This window comes from Rattus norvegicus, chromosome 8, assembly GCF_021556685.1.
Source record: "Rattus norvegicus strain SHRSP/BbbUtx chromosome 8, alternate assembly SHRSP_T2T, whole genome shotgun sequence".
NCBI lineage: Eukaryota > Metazoa > Chordata > Mammalia > Rodentia > Muridae > Rattus > Rattus norvegicus.
Genome location: NC_141541.1, coordinates 45,004,300 through 45,017,753, shown reverse-complemented (window position 1 = coordinate 45,017,753; position 13,454 = coordinate 45,004,300).

Below are 13,454 nucleotides of genomic sequence, written 5' to 3'. Positions count from 1 at the left end.
GAATGTCCACAAACAGTTGCTGTGACACCAAGGCTTTTAAGAGCTCAGCATCTAGAGAAGCAATGTATTGTTTGTTTATTCTCAAGCATAGGTCCCTTAGTCATTCATTAGAAGCTGACCATGCCACAGAAAGGGTCGTCTGTATCAAAACAGAAGCTAGTGGTAACTAGATATCCACCACACTTTCACATTGCCACTGTATTTGAGGTTCTCAGTTACTATGAAAGGACCTGGAAGAGCTTGCGTCTTGCTATACATATTCCTAATTTATTAGCCTTCAAGACAAGGTGTGCTTTGTCTTGCTAATGCTACCACTGGCATATAATACCTTGCATAATTTCTACTGACATCTGTGACAGGAGACAATAGTTCAAGTTATCCCTTACTTGAATAAACTGTTCTTAGAGTAAATTGTAGTCTGAGGGGCCTTCCATTCTCTCTGACATTGTAAACATTTCCAGTCTTCAGAAAAGTCTGTCACTGTCCAGTACAAATCTTAAGATGTCCACACTGTCAGCTAGGTGTCTTCATCCAGCTTGCCCTGTAATTTTGTGTAACATTAATAATGTTCCAGCCTAAGGATTTAATTCAATGTTACAGTACTTGCCAAACATGCTGAAAACCCTGGTTTCCACCCTAGTCCTATGTACTATGCAAAAAGAAAATAGGGAACCCCAATTGCATTGAAGTTTAGCCTCCAGCAAAAGAAGAGCCTTCATAGGACCTACCTTTTAAGTAACTCTAAGCCCCAGCTTTACAACAGCTTCCTCCATTGATTTAATAATTACTGTATTTTCATTAATGCTCACCATATTTGCGGTGTGCAAAAATTATGCACCATGTCAGTAAAGTATGGGCGTGTGTGTGTGTGTGTGTGTGTGTGTGTGTGTGTGTGTGTGTATGTGGGTGTCTGTGATTGTTCATGTCTATGTTTGAGCCTGTTCTTCCATGAACTCACTATAAAATTTTATAAAATGAATTAGAAGGCTACAGTGAAAACTGTCAAGGTGCATGCAGACTTGGGTTACTACTCTCCCATGGTACCTTGCAGATAACACTGAAATTGTTGCCTACATTAATACAGCCTAAATCCAGGCTATGCATGATTCTCAGTGAGATTTTGACATCGGCTCCACTACAGAGAGCGGCAAAACTTCATTTCTTACATGCTCTTGTTACCAAGGTGAGGGAATACTTCACCCCATAGAAAGTCTGGTAGGTTGTGATGGCAGCAAATGAACTCGCTTTTCCCTGTCCTGCCTGACTCTGCCAGCAGAGTGGGCTTTCCTGCAGGAAAAACTTTCACATGCTTCTTTAAAAGCACCTGTTCCTCACATCTAGACAAACTTGAAAATAGGCTTCTCCAAGTCAGTCTGAGTGCTCCTACTCCCAGCTCAGAGCTCTAACACCATAGGATCCTCCAGCCACACTGAAGGGTAGGTCCCATGGAGGAGTTAGAACAAAGTGTCTCTTCTGAGAAGTGACTTAAAACAGAAGGTTGAGAAGTGATACTCAACCCCCAAGTGCTTCTTCCTGGAGAAAGCAACCAGATCTCCCTGTTAAACAGTGTAGGCTCCCACATGACCCAAGTCTTTGCCTGGGGAAATTTTCTGGAGCTTAGTTGCCCAGTCAGAATAGGGTTGCATTCTTGATCCATGTTCACTCCTACAACAAAAGTTCCTCCCCTAGAAGCCCATGAGTTGACCCAGGTCCTTCTAGGACCAACAGACAAGAGAGAACAGAGTGCATCCAAGGGGAGAGAAGAGGGCAGAATGATTATAACCTGGAGAAATCCCCCAAATCGGCCACCTAACAAATATAGGGTTTGTGCATATTGTGGATTTCGGGATCTTAAGGACAAACTTTTCTGTAACACCTGCTAGGTGAAGCTGAAGTCTACTGTAGGTGGGATTATCCCAGCAGGGAGGGGATCTGAGTATCCAGGCCTGGCCAGCTTCTTCATTCTCCTGGAAGTAATTGTTGGTCAGCTCTAAATCTGAAGTGGGAGTTGGTTTTTGTCAACTCAAACAGGTGATATTTCAATTTTCATCCACTATGTGAGAGACACGCAGTTACCCACGGGGGACTTGAACTTACTTCTATAAAAGTGACTGTGGGCCGAAAGAGGGAAACCATTCCTGCCTTTAGCATTCTGCCTTTATCAGAGACTACAGAGACTAGCTTCCTGGACAAACGTCCAAGCAGACAGACGTAACAGAGAAAATTGAGGTAAGAAAAGTAATGGAGACCGTGATTTCACATTGTGCCTTTAGCCAGAAATCTCTGATGTCGATAATGCAAGCAGCCTTGAGCCTGCTAAAACTTGTCACTACTTCACGGTCTCTCTGCACTTAGGACTGCCTCAGGTCCTCCTTATATGAAGGCCTTTCTTTTAAAAATAAATTGTATAAAGCAATGTTTATCAACTTGTGAGGCACAACCTCTCACACAGATTGCATATCAGATACCTTGATAACAGATACCTTGCATATTATGACTTATAAGGACAGCAAAATTAATTATGAAGTAGTAATGGAAAATATTTTATGGCTGGGGTCACCACAGCATGAAGAGCTGTATTACAGAGTTGCAGCACTAGGAGTGTTGAGACCCACTGCCATAGAAGCTGACACATGGGAACAGACTGCTCAGATGAGGAGAGGCACATGGCAAGGGATACTGTGTCCCACCCTAGGACCCAGAGGCAGAATCTATCCCAGAAGTCTGTGTGCTCATTTGTCTTCAGTTCTCCCAGGTTCAAGAATAGCATTGATCATCTCAGGAGAGTCAGCTTGCACAGCCCACATCAGGCCCAATGCTTCCCTTCACAGAGAAGGATGTGGGTCTAACTCACAGCCAGTGAGACTGAGGGATCTGATGATCATTGGCTCTGAGCTGTGGTCTTTAATATCTAACCAGACACTCTGTGACCAAACCCATATCTCCTAGGGATTTAATTGCTAGCCAACTTGTATACAAGTATGAGTCTATGGTCCTACGTACTGTGTATGAGAGGATTGATTTAATTTGTATCAATGTGGTTGTAGGACCTTCACTCTGCTAGGCCTGTTGCCCCACCAAATGGAGATCCTAGAGGTGTGAGGTGGGAATGGATATGTGTGAGGTGGGGAGCACTGTTATATAGGGAAAGCTGAACAGAAATGTGATGATAGGCTTCATTAGGGGATTTTGGAGAGAGGAACAACATTGGAAATGTAAATAAATAAAATAAACAATTAATAAGAGATAGCCAAAAATCAAATAAAACGTAAAAAGGTAAAGAAAAATTAAACCAATAAAAAAAAAGAAAAGAAAAGAAAAGAAAACCCTGTAGGGGACTGACCTAATTCTGCTTGTATTTTAATGCTGATTGGTAGAATGTAAGACTGGTTAAACCCCCCAAAAAAGTGATTCTGCTCCCAGTTAATTGTGATTATAAAGAAGCACAGCAGAGAGATTGTGGAGGTGAGTTTTTGAGGGCTTTGCTAGAGAGGGTCACTAGGAGGGAAGAAGGAAGAAATAGCTGCCAAAGAAGAAAGGACTAATGGATGCGATGGTGAGGAAGGAGGAAGCAGGACAGCAGCCATGGTTTAAGGCAGAGGAAAGCCTGATCCTGAGGGCTGTCCAGGTGGAACAAAGAGCAGCCAAGATGCTGCATAGTAAGTAAGAGTTCAGAGTCATTGTTTGGAAATGAGACCTATTTCCATGCAGGACAGGCAGTTGCCCAGCTACTGTGCTGATTAAGGGATATTATAAATAATTTTAAAACTATGTATAACCAGTAAGCCAGCTCTATAGAGGATCCTAATAGGAATACTTTATTTGCAGGGAAGGATAAAATACCAGAGGACACAGGAAATAAATTTATACCACTAGGACAATCAATCAAAAGTAGTCAACAAAAATCTCATAAATTAACTAACTGACAACAGTTAACACAGAGGTTTAAATAATATTTTCATGTCACTAAACTCAATTCCCTAGTAAACAATCATATATTTAGCCTGAAACAGGATTACCATCATGAGAGATATACAGGTTATACTAGAGAAACAGAACTAAGAAACATGTCCCTCTAGCAATCCTATGCAGTTTCTCTATCTAGCTGACAGAATAGATTTCAAACTCATCCTGTCCAAAGATGTAAGGAAATTCACTTCATACTTTGACATTACTAAAACATACTACAATCCTAAATATATGCATATTAACACAGGCTTCCCAAATTTAAAAATATAAGTTATCAGATAGCTATGAAACTACAGATTCATTCTAATAGTGTTTGTGATTTCTTTTGCTTCTCCATTCTGACCAGTTAACATTTCATATGCAAATAAACAAAACAGGAGGAGCAGAATTAAGTGACATCATCAGGCAAATGGAACTAACAAACTACAGTGTACTATACATATATTTTCTATCAGCCTGTGGACATTTCTCCAAAATTGACCAGAGAGTAGGAAAAAAACAAGCCTCAGAAAATATAAGAGCGTTGAAATAATGTCGTGCGTTCTATCTGAGCCCAAAGGAATCAAACTGGTATCACACAATTAAAAGTACAGAAAATACAGACACTCATGGAAAGTAAGTAACATAAACAATATACTACTGAAAGGGTAAGGGGAGAAATAAATAAGGAAAAATGAAAAATTCCGAGAAATGAGTGACATTGAAAACACAACCACCATCCACAGATCTTTATGATACAACAAAAGTTTATGAATTATGTTTCAATCAGCAAAGCCAGAGGAGTGAACCCATCTAATCTCTTTCTCTTCTGTCAGAAGGAAAGAATGTGGAGTGTGGGCTATTGCGATTATGCCTTGAATTGGCTCGCTATCCTTCCCACCTTCACTTTGCAATGATAACATATGTGATTTGGCATTACACATTGGATGTGTGTAATTGGCCATTTGATTTCATAGGGGGAATAATTAAGGGACTGCCTGCAGTTTTATGAAGTTCTTTGAATAAACTGTGTAGACGGTAAAGACTATAGGGATTTTGCAAAGTGAGCTAAGTGCATTTTTCATTATGATATGTTTAAGATCCTATGGACAATTGGGAATAGAATGTGGTCTTTTGAATGATAATGGTCTCCATAAACTCATATGTATGAATGTTTGTTCCTGGTTAGAGGAAATGTTCGGGAAGAAGTAGAAGATATAGTTTTGTTTTGTTTTGTTTTGTTTTGTTTTGTTTTGTTTTGTTTTTTGTAGGATTGTTCTGGGATTGGCCTTTGAGGTTTCCAAATTCAATACCATTTACACTTAAGTCTCATTTTCTCAGTGTCCAACTTGCAGATAAGATGTAAGATCTCAGCTAGTTCTCTAGAAACACGGTGACCTACCTGCTGCCATGTACCCCTGCATACTGATCACAGACTCATGATCCTTGAAACTGTAAGCCCCAATAAACTCTTTCTTCGAAAAGTTCCCTTGCTCATGGTATCTCTTCGCAGCCTATAAAACAAACAAAGATTGGAAGGAACACATAAGTGAAAAAATTTCTTAATAAAATCCTGGCAAATAAAATTCAGACATATACCAAACATATCAGGTACCATGATCAAGCTGGCTTGACTCCAGAGAGCAAGAATGTTTCAACAAATACAGATGAATAAACAATACACCACATGAAACCAAGAACAGGAAACACATGATCATTGCACTAGAGGCAGACAATTTCTTTGGCAAAACTTCACAGTGATACATGAAATAGTCCTGGAGAATCTGGGATATGGAGAAGATATACCTTAACAATATAATGGCAATATACAAGGCCAACAGCATCCTAACTGGAGAATATCTTAATGCATTTCACTAAAATAAGTAATAAGTCACAGGTGTTCAATCTTTTCATCTAATCCAAGTAGTATGTGAAGTCTTCTCCAAAACATAAAATAGAAAGATGGAAAGGCATGTCCATATGAAGGAAAGCAGTCAGAGTATTCTCATTTGCAGGTGATATGATCTATATGTAAAGAACACTACGGTTCCACTAGAAAGCTCCTACAGCTCATGGACCCACTAACTGAAATCACATTAAAATCAATAAAATTCCTGTATAGCAACAATAAATATCAACAAACATACCAAAAAAAACAAAAACATTCAGAATAGCTTTAAAAATCTTGTAATAAATCTAAGAAAGTGAAGACGTGTTACAATGAAAACATTACAAAAATTAAGAAAAAAATTGAAGAAACCAGAAAATGAAAAGACCTTTCATTTTCATGCATCAGTATGATTAATATTGTTATATCAAATCCTACCAGAATCATCTACAAGTTTAAAAGCATCCCATCCTAATTATGATGCAGACTTTCAGGGAATGAAAAAAAAATCTCAAACAATGAAAGCACAAATGAGCAGGGTAGTCAGACACTGCTAAATAGTAAAATAGTACATCACTGCAGGATGCATCACCTTTAATAATTTCAAGTTCATTTTGGGGAATAGTAAAAAAGAAACCCAGCCTGTTGATGTCATGAGAACAGACACAAAGTCTATAGGAATTATATAAAAGACCCAGTTATTGGTGTATGTTCTCATCAGCCTCTGGTTTTTGAAAAAGAGGCCAAACTAACAAACAAAACAAAAAAAAAAACCCACCACCACCACCACCTCCACACACGAGATGCAGTTTTCAATCTGTTTCTTGCAACCCCTTCTCAGGGCAATCACTCATGAGACATACTTTATACAGGATAATTACATTACAATTCCAAAGAGTAGTAATCTTACATTTATGACTTAGCAATGACATGATTTTGTAATTGGGGGTGGGTTACCACAATGTGAAAAACTGGATTCCTTGAGATGTTTTTGGTCATGGTAGATTTTGCAGTAATAGATATGTGACGGATATATAAACTGGAACCGGCACTAGTGGACTTTTTTTTGCGGGGAATCTCTTGTTTTTTGGAGGAGGGTGTAAGACTTTGGAGTGGGAAAACTTTTGAAATATGTAAGCAGATCATAACAGTCCATTTTAGTTTGCCACATGGGAGACATTAGTATTGTGAGTATTGTGCAAAATAGAGCTTCTTTGAAAGACTTCAAAGATTGCAGGAATTCTATTGGTGACTGGCATAGAAGTAATTAACATTATTTTTTTTATTAACTTGAGTATTTCTTATATACATTTCGAGTGTTATGCCCTTTCCCGGTATCCCAGCAAACATCCCCCCCTCCCCTTCCTTATGGGTGTTCCCCTCCCAACCCTCCCCCCATTGCCGCCCTCCCCCCACCGTTCTAGTTCACTGGGGGTTCAGTCTTAGCAGGACCCAGGGCTTCTCCTTCCACTGGTGCTCTTACTAGGATATTCATTGCTACCTATGTGGTCAGAGTCCAGGGTGAGTCCATGTATAGTCTTTAGATAGTGGCTTAGTCCCTGGAAGCTCTTGTTGCTTAGCATTGTTGTACATATGGGGTCTCGAGCCCCTTCAAGATCTTCGAGTTCTTTCTCTGATTCCTTCAACGGGGGTCCTATTCTCAGTTCCGTGGTTTGCTACTGGCATTCGCCTCTGTATTTGCTGTATTCTGGCTGTGTCTCTCAGGAGCGATCTACATCCGGCTCCTGTTGGTCTGCACTTCTTTGCTTCATCCATCTTGTCTAATTGGGTGGCTGTATATGTATGGGCCACATGTGGGGCAGGCTCTGAATGGGTGTTCCTTCAGTCTCTGTTTTAATATTTGCCTCTCTCTTCCCTGCCAAGGGTATTCTTGTTCCCATTTTAAAGAAGGAGTGAAGCATTCACATTTTGATCATCCGTCTTGAGTTTCGTTTGTTCTAGGGATCTAGGGTAATTCAAGCATTTGGGCTAATAGCCACTTATCAATGAGTGCATACCATGTATGTCTTTCTGTGATTGGGTTAGCTCACTCAGGATGATATTTTCCAGTTCCAACCATTTGCCTACGAATTTCATAAAGTCGTTGTTTTTGATAGCTGAGTAACATTCCATTGTGTAGATGTGCCACATTTTCTGTATCCATTCCTCTTTTGAAGGGCATCTGGGTTCTTTCCAGCTTCTGGCTGTTATAAATAAGGCTGCAATGAACATAGTGGAGCATGTGTCTTTTTTATATGTTGGGGCATCTTTTGGGTATTTTGGCAAACAATCTATCTTATTTCTGCCTGTATACTAAGAAGATGAATGAAGCTATATAAAATAGTAATTGACCAATTATTTTGAGCAAACATCAAGAGGTAGATAGTGAGTGACCTTCCTCAAATTGTATGAATGTGTGTTTGTATTTTCAATTGTTAATGTAGCAAAGACTTCAGTTATTCCCTCCACATTCAGGGCCTGAAAGCATAGGAAACTGTAAGATATCACAGGATTTGGAAAATATCCCAATTATTGCGAGGTCACCAAAACTTGTTGTCACCCCACACTCATAGGGATACAACTTTAGAGAACATGACATCCTCATTCTCAAAAGAAGGATGGGTGGCTGCTCATTTGTCAGCAGTGGGTTAGAGATGTTTATTGTCATTTAGTGGGTTGGATGCAAGTTTTTACTGGTCATGGAATGTGAGGAAACAGTAAAGGAGAATAGAATCAGGGACATCTTACTTACTTTCTCTTTCTCTCCTCAACCCTTTCTCTCTCCTATCTAGGGTTTTGGGAAGCAGGAGAAAGGGGCTAACATGACAAAAAGCATAGATTATTCAATCTTTTTTTATACTAGAAAGCAACACCAAGTGTCAAATATTTTAGGATGACATGGAATTTGAATGATGATAGAATTTCATATTATATTTGAATAAATGGTTAAACTCTTGTTTAAGATATAAGTATATGCATCTTATTCACAATACGGTGTAGAATTCTAATTGTATAAAATTACTACTGTACACTGCCATTGATAATTAAGGAATGCAAATAGTACTATCCAACCATAAATAATCAGTGTTCTAGTGATGTTAGGTACTTGATAGGTTAGGTACAGAAATAAGCTTTATTTAGCTTCTTGTATATGTATTCAAATTAAACAGTAAATCCTTTGAAAAAATTCCACATTTGTGCACTGAGATAGACTTTACATAAAAAGATGGTTCTCTACTTCTTTAGAGATCTAAAGAATCTGCCATTTCAGATGTCCTAGTGGTCAAAGGCTTTTCACAGTGGGAGAGACCTCAAGTCCGGGCAGTGTCCTCATGCTATTCTGAAGAAAATGATGGGCACTAAAGAACCCTAACTGGAGTTCCCTTCAAATGTGGCAAAGTGGCCATGGGGTGAAATACTACCCACTTACCTCCACTGCTGCCAGAAAGCTGTCCAGACTCTGGAGAAGGGGATCATGGGGAAGTCTATTGTCCCAGGCTTTGGAGAGAAAGTGAGGATAGTCCTTCAAATGACCTACTTCAAAGGATTGTTTTCAGCACCCCTGGCCCATTCAGTTGACACTGGATGCCACAATGACACAAGAATATTTGCTGACTGTCTGTCACGGTAGCCAACAATTTCTGTCATTTCTTTAGAATTGGAAGCTATTTGCTCTGAATTTCCTGTTTCTTCAGGCAACATTTCTCCTTCTCAGGTCTCAAATGGAGTTGAAGACTATATAGTTTACTGTTAAATTTTCTTGTCATGAGACACAGAAATGAAAACGAGTTCACCATCACACAGGAATGTGACAACTAGGAACCTGGACAGGACCAGGGGGGACATGGGAGGTCCAGAATGAGGGGCTCGACAGACAACCCACTGCAGCATCAAAATGCCGCCACAACCGCTCGGGCACCATAAATCCTGAGCCCCGACGGGTTGACAACAGAGTGTGCATGGCCTGACTGGTGCCCCGGACTTTTCAAAGCTTGTATCACCCCTGAGCACTTAGAAGAGCTTGAGCAGAGAGGGAGATGCCCAGAAGCTGCTGCTGTAGTAGGAGGCAGTTTCAGCTGTTGGAGGTGGAGATAGAGGCAGAGGTGGGATGGGAGAAGGAGTTTCCCTGGAAGGACCAGAACAGACACTGTTCTTACCATGCCAGAACCCCACCCAAATACATCCCACCCCCACAAATACCCAGTCTACTGCCAATCCTCTCCATGCTAAGCATTCAATTCTTTATCCCCAATGTGCACATTTTAATTTTTTTAAACTTCTCATTTGTTCTCTGTGAATTTCGCATCATGCAGCTCAACTCCGTTGATATCCAGCACCCCCTCATATCTGAAGTCCACCCTTGCATCCTTCTCCATATCAGAGAAAAAATAATCTACTTGTGGAAGATGAAAAAAGAAAAGGATAAAAAATGCCAATATGTCCACAAAAGAGGTGTAAAATTAAAAAGATGAAGGACATAGACCGTTAAATTGTTTACAATGAAAAAAAAGTACTTTTCAATTCAGGGCAGTTTTTATGGTTAATACATGAAAGTTATGATAGACAGAGGATAAAAAAGTTTAAGAACTGAGAGAAAGTGATTCAGGTACAAAATTTTACACTAATATAATTTAGTTAATGAAGTACCTTCTCCAATTTTGCGAAATAGAAATGGACTGAATATTGGGACTGTCATTCTTATGTGATGCATCTCAAAATTTATCTTACTTTATCTAGCTTATCAATGTAAAGATAAGGGTATTTCTTGTTGTAAAAGGGGAAATGCTGAGGTGACGTCTCTTTGTACCATGGTATGTTAACTTCAATTGTTAGTTCTTTACTGGCAGAGAGCTAAGTGATAGCAGGATTTCTTTCTAATCATTTTATGATCCATCATCAGGTTTGCTACTTTGTAGATGTTTGTCCTTCTCACCAGCTCAACACAAGCTGAGAGATCTATCAGGTCTTGTCTCCCTGCCGATTGTACGTAATGAAGATCTTATGGCCAAGAGCTACCTCAGAAAGTATGTGGGCAGAACTCCAGGCATACAGAGGAACATAGCGTGAGGCAAGCTGAAGCTGGAGATTCAGAATAGACATGGTAGGGAAGCGATATGGACCAAAACAGTACGTACTTGTAAAGAGATAATCACCAGTTTGGTCTTAAAACTAGAAGAATGGGGTTAAATTTACAGAAGGTGAGGGCATGCCCAGTGAAAGGCCTAAGGTAAAAACTGTCAGATAGGATCTCATGGTATAGCTTACAGAGGCCTGTGAGCAATGGTCCTTTGGAGAAATTGGTGCAAGGAGGAGAATCCCACAAGCAGCATGAGGGTGCCTTCATTGGTGGCTCCAACATTTTACTTTTCCTCTGTCAATTGGTATCCAAACTGTTCCTAGCACAATAATGATTTCAACTCTTTCTCCTAAGGGATTTTGTGGCAACTGTGGAATGCTAAGTACAAGGCTTCATGAGAGTTCCCATAACACACAACCATGTCGCAACCTACCCTGCAGGCTATTTCTTGATGTGATCTCAAGCAGAAGTACATAACGAGACAAGAGAATCTTTTGACTGCATAGTAAAACTAGTGTTATTTTTCAGGAATTTTTAATGGCTAATATTGCTGAATGAGGATAATTTGAGTTAAGATGAGACATTTTTGGGCAGGAATAGCAGGGAAATATTCACTAAAATGCATAGGAATTACTAAGGTTTTTCATAATCAAGCCTTGAGGAATATTTGGCCTTGGAATCAGGAGTTGCTCAGTGTCTATGCCCTAGGAAAGTCTCCTGGAAAGGGCACCTCAGCTTATGCACTATACAGGGAGGTTATTAGCAGGGAGGCAAATTCTGTTCACTATGATATCAGATGTCCCTTCTTGGAAATTCTATGGTGTCCTAGAGTGTTCTTGGCATCCTCTGTGATGTCACCAGTGTTGTAGTAACCACCAGTGCCCTACGTTTTCTCAGTCCCTGCCTGGCAGATACATAGGAAGACATGTTTTCCCATCTTCCCAAGAATTTGGGGAGAGTGAATGGCGATTTTCGACAGAGTAGTGTGAGGCAATCTGGCCTTTCATCAGAAAAAAAAATGGACAAAAGAAACAAGTCTGGGGAATCTGAAGTAAGTTCTGTGAACTGTATTCTGAGCTTTCTGTCAGATGAAGTATAGGTTTAGGCTGATATTTCTAACAATGGGCCACAACAACTGGAGCATCTGCAACGGAATTGAATTTCCATGACGATCACAATTCCTGAGAGTCAAAGATTTCAGAACATTAGTTTTCCCATCCCCAAAGGGAGGATATGGTAAGGCTAATGCTATTATTCTGTGAACTTCTGGCCTTTACTTGTAAAGTGCATATGTTACATATGTTATGTTACATTGATATAATAACAACATCAGGAGACATTCAGGCTCCAACATTTCTGAATTTAGACAGGGCATCAATCTACCACGCTCTCATTGCTTCTTTAAATACAGTAGATATCTGACTTTAGCTTGCCCTGTAATTTTGTAGAACATTAATAGTGTTCCAGCCTTAGGATTTCATTCAATGTTACAGTACTTACCAAACATGCTGAAGACCCTAGCTTCCACCCTAGTCCGGCATGCTATGGAGAAAGAAAATAACGAACCCCAGTTGCACTTGTAGTTTACCCACCAACAAAAGGAGAGCCTGCAAAGGACCTTTTAAGTAACTATAAGCCACAGTCTCTACACAGCTTCCTCCATTTATTCAATTATTGGTATATTTTCATTAATGCTCACCTTATTTTTGGTGTACAAAGGATATGCACCATGTCAGTAAAGTGTATGTATGTGTGTGTGTGTGTGTGTTTGTGTGTATGTTCCTGTCTATGTTTGAGCCTGCTCTTCCATGAACTCACTATAAAATTTTATAAAATGACTTAGAAGTCTGTAGTGAAAACTGTCCAGGTTCATGCAAACATGCATTACTACTGTCCCATGGTACCTTGCAGATAACACTGATATTGTGGCCTACTTTAATACAGCCTAAGTCCGGGCTCTGCATGGTGCTCATTGACATTTTGACGTCGGAACCACGACAGAAATCAGCAAAAGGTTCATTTATTACATGCTGTTGTTACTAAGGTGAGGCAAAGCCTTGCCCCATATAGAGACTGCTAGGATGTGATGGCAGTACATAAACTCGCTTTTCCCTGTCCTGTGTGTCTTTGCCTGCAGAGGTCTCTCCTGCAGGAAATACTTTCACATGCTTCTTTAAAAGCACCTGTTCCTTACATCTAGATCAGCTGTGAAAAGAGGCTTCTCCAAGTCAGTCTGAGTGCTCCCACTCCCACCTCAGAGCTGCAACACCATAGGATCCTCCAGCCACACTGAAGGGTAGGTCCCATTGAGGAGTTAGACGAAAGTGCCCCTTCTCAGAAGTGACTTAGAACAGAAGGTTGAGATGTGAGAGTCAACACCCAAGTGCACCTTCCTGGAGAAAGCAACCAGATCTCCCTGTTAAACAGTGTAGTCTATCACAGGACCCAGTTCTTTGCCTGCAGAAGATTTTTCTGGAGATTAGTTGCCCAGGCAGAATGGGGTTACATTCTTGATCCATGCTCACTCCCACAACAAAAGCT